This window comes from Lipotes vexillifer, unplaced genomic scaffold, assembly GCF_000442215.2.
Source record: "Lipotes vexillifer unplaced genomic scaffold, Lipotes_vexillifer_v1.1 scaffold779, whole genome shotgun sequence".
Lineage (NCBI taxonomy): Eukaryota > Metazoa > Chordata > Mammalia > Artiodactyla > Lipotidae > Lipotes > Lipotes vexillifer.
This window is the reverse complement of record NW_006788448.1, coordinates 1687136-1691531: the sequence shown is the minus strand read 5'-3', so window position 1 is coordinate 1691531 and position 4396 is coordinate 1687136. Positions and strand designations below refer to the sequence as shown.

The following is a 4396-nucleotide window of genomic DNA, read 5'->3' as shown; positions in this document are numbered from 1 at the left end:
GGACACGGGTTCGTGCCCTGGTCCGGGAAGATCCCACGTGCCGCGGAGCGGCTAGGCCTGTGAGACATGGCTGCTGAGCCTGTGCTCCGCAACGGGAGAGGCCACAACAGTGAGAGGCCCACAAAAATAAACAAATGGGACCTAATGAAACTTCAAAGCTTTTGCACAGCAAAGGAAACCATAAACAAGACCAAAAGACAACCCTCAGCATGGTAGAAAATATTTGCAAACGAATCAACAGACAAAGGATTAATCTCCAAAATATATAAACAGCTCATGCAGCTCAACATTAAAAAAACAAACAACCCAATCCAAAAATGGGCAGAAGACCTAAATAGACATTTCTCCAAAGAAGACATACAGATGGCCAAGAAGCACATGAAAAGCTGCTCACCATCACTAATTATTAGAGAAATGCAAATCAAAGCTACAATGAGGTACCACCTCACACCAGTTAGAATGGATATCATCAGAAAATCTACAAACAACAAATGCTGGAGAGTGTGTGGAGAAAAGGGAACCCTCCTGCACTGTTGGTGGGAATGTAAATTGATACAGCCACTATGGAGAACAGTATGGAGGTTCCTTAAAAAACTAAAAATAGAATTACCATATGATCCAGCAATCCCACTACTGGGCATATACCCAGAGAAAACCATAATTCAAAAAGACACATGCACCCCAATATTCATTGCAGCACTATTTACAATAGCCAGATCATGGAAGCAAGCTAAATGCCCATCGACAGATGAATGGATAAAGAAGATGTGGCACATATATACAATGGAATATTACTCAGCCATAAAAAAGAATGAAATTGGGTCATTTGTAGAGATGTGGATGGATCTAGAGACTGTCATATAGAGTGAAGTAAGTCAGAAAGAGAAAAATCTCGTATATTAACACATATATGTGGAACCTAGAAAAATGTTACAGATGAACCGGTTTGCAGGGCAGAAATTGAGACACAGATGTAGAGAACAAACGTATGGACACCAAGGGGGAAAATCGCTGGGGGGTGGTGCGGGGGGTGGTGTGATAAATTGGGCTATTGGGATTGACATGTATACACTGACATGTGTAAAATGGATAATTAAGAACCTGCTGTATAAAAAAATTAAATTAAATTTTAAAAAAAGATAAACAATAAGTTCCTACTATATAGCATAGGGAACTATATTCAATATCCTATGATAAACCATAATGAAAAAGAATATGAAAAAGAACACATATATATATTCTGAATCAGTTTACTGTATACCAGAAACTTACACAATATTGTAAATCAATTATACTTCAATTTAAAAAATTTTTTTAATGTCAATCATAGCATCTGTGTTAATGTTTATCATTAGCACCTATGCAATTCTATTTTTCCCTTGGTCCTGATTTTATATTTCTATTTTCCTAAACTATACTTAGGTCCCAAATATCTGTCTCCAGCTCAGATCACTTTCCAGAGATTCAGGGCCAATCTTCTCAATATCTCAGTTTAGATTGCCACAAGAATCTCAAACTCAAAAATTTCCCTTGGTCCTGATTTTATATTTCTATTTTCCTAAACTATACTTAGGTCCCAAATATCTGTCTCCAGCTCAGATCACTTTCCAGAGATTCAGGGCCAATCTTCTCAATATCTCAGTTTAGATTGCCACAAGAATCTCAAACTCAAAAATGTCTAAAACTGCACTTAATGACATGGAAGACAAGGTAGTTAAGCAAGTGTTTGATATCAAACAAAGTCCCGACTATGGTGGCTGGGGAGCTCGAGGTGCCTGTAGCTGTGGTGCTGAGGTCGGAGCGTCTGCATGTGTGCTGGCTGCTTTTGTAGCAGCTGCAGCTGGAGCTGGAACATTTCCCGAACAAAAGACTAAACTTACAGAAGAATGCAATCAAGTGATGGCTTTTTCTTCAGAATCTGAATAGGGAGGCCACAGGAACAGATGAAGTTGACAAGCTAGAAACTAAATTTATATCTGCTTGGAACAACGTGAAATATAGTTGGGTGTTGAAAACAAAGACATATTTTAGTAGAAACTCCCCTGTTTTATTGCTTGGAAAGTGTTACCATTTAAACTATGAAGTTGTTTAGACTACAGGCATACCTCAGAGATATTGTGGGTTTGGTTCCAGACCACTGCAATAAAGCAAATATTTCAATAAAGTGAAAATGAACTGTTACCTGCAAGATCAGGATATACAATAGAAGATCATGTAATCGAGGGAAACGTGGAAGAATTTCGTAAAGGTTTCATTTCAAGACTATGGCTTACCCACAAGGAAGAATTTCCTCAAATAGAAGGCTCAGCTTGGACAACAGACTGTGCTTGGAGCTGTACATTAAGAACTGGCCAGATGCTATTGGCTCAAGGGCTCATACTACACTTTCTTGGTAGAGCTTAGACCTGGCTGGCCTGATGCTTTGAACACTGAAAATTCAGACTCTGAATCATGGACTTCCAACACTGTTAAAAAATTTACTGCATCTTTCAAAGCATCGCTTTCAGGGGAAAGAGAACTCAAAACCCCAACAATTTCTCTGAAGGAGACAATCGGGAGATATTCTGATGATCATGAAATGCAAAATGAAATTTACCACAGGAAAATCATCCCTTGGTTTGGTGATTACCCCTTGGCTCTCTTTGGTTTACACCAACTAATAGAATATGGAAAGAAGTCTGGGGAAAAAGCTGGAGATTGGTATGGACCAGCTGTGGTTGCTCACATTTTAAGAAAAGCAATTGAAGAAGAAAGACACCCAGATTTACAAGGAATAACTATTTATGTTGTGCAACATTGTACAGTTTACAGTTCTGATGTAACTGATAAACAGTGTGCTTCCATGGCCTCTGATAACACAGATGACAAAGCTGTTATTATTCTAGTTCCTGTTAGACTTGGTGGAGAAGGAAACAATGCCGACTATTTAGATTTTGTAAAGGGTATTTTAAGCCTTGAATACTGTGTGGGTATTATTGGTGGCAAACCTAAACCTAAAGTCATATTACTTTGCTGGATTTCAAGATGACACTTTGATTTACATGAATCCTCATTACTGCCAATCTGTTGTAGATGTCAGCATAAAGGATTTCCCTCTTGAGACATTCCACTGCCCTTCTCCCAAAAAGATGTCATTTCGAAAAATGGATCTTAGCTGTACAATAGGATTTTACTGTCGAAATGTTCAAGACTTCAAACGAGCTTCTGAAGAAATCACTAAGATGCTGAAAATTTCTTCTAAGGAGAAATATCCATTATTTAGTTTCGTAAATGGTCATTCCAGAGACTATGATTTTACATCTACTACAACCAATGAAGAAGACCTTTTCTCAGAGGATGAAAAGAAAAGATTAAAAAGATTTAGCACAGAAGAGTCTGTCTTGCTGTAAAGAGTAGCACATTTGTGCCCGATGAGAAGAAATCCTTTGAAGGAGGAAAAAGGAAGAGAAACAAGTACACTTGAAACTGGTTTGTTTTCACAAATATCTTAATTTTATGTTTTTTAGAAAAAGAACATTTGAAAATATACAAGTTTTAAAGCTATTTTTCTGAAAGAGAAATGATTTAGTAAATCTTGATTTCTAATAAATATCAAGTGATTCTGGCTGCATTCCTATTTCCCTAAGATCTGCTAGTGATAACTCTACCTTAACTGCAAGTCTTCCAGTCTTCAAATTCTTCCACCTGGGTCCACTATTCTCCTGAAGGTTTTGTGATATTGGGCCCCAAAATGGGATCACCAAATAGTTTCAAAAGCTTCAGTTTATACAAATGACCAGAAGACCAGAGAATGAATCTTCAGTGCTGCCTAAGCCTCCTGATATTAATTCAACCAAAGGATGTTTTTGGATGTATCTTGATATTTTAAATAGCAATTTTTAGCTGTGATATGATACAATTACATAAGCAGAATTTTGAGTTAAGGTAACACTTAGCAATATGATTTTACAATGGCACCTCATTTTGCTTGCTGTTGAGCCTTCTCTGGGGAGTGAAGATAAAGTATTGGTTTTCCCCACAGATTTAAAGTTTATGTTATTAATAATAACTACATCCAATCTAACAGATAAAGGCAAAATTGTTTGTTTCCTATCTCAAAAATGAAATTTTATGGGAACTCTACTTATTATGCAGTTTTAAAAGCTAAAGATAAGATATCAGTAGATGCTCCTCCATGTGATTTTTGCTATTTGTATAAATCAGTGCAGTGGTGTTTAGGAGCTGAAGCCATGTATAAGGTAAATCTGCCTTAAGTGTATTATGTATTATTTAAAGGCAAATTTGTGATGTAAAAGTATAAGAGTTATTATTGAGCCAGGTTTATAAAGTACTTTAATAAAGATATAAGAACATTAAAACAAACAAACAAAGGAAAAAACAACAAAGTCCCCAGGAG

General features: G+C 36.8%; 1 pseudogene; it reads left to right on the top strand.

Annotated features, from left to right (window-relative positions):
* Positions 1 to 1750: 1750 nt before the first annotated feature.
* LOC103084242 (cysteine protease ATG4C-like) lies at positions 1751 to 3389 on the top strand (annotated as a pseudogene).
* The last annotated feature ends 1007 nt before the right edge of the window (positions 3390 to 4396 follow it).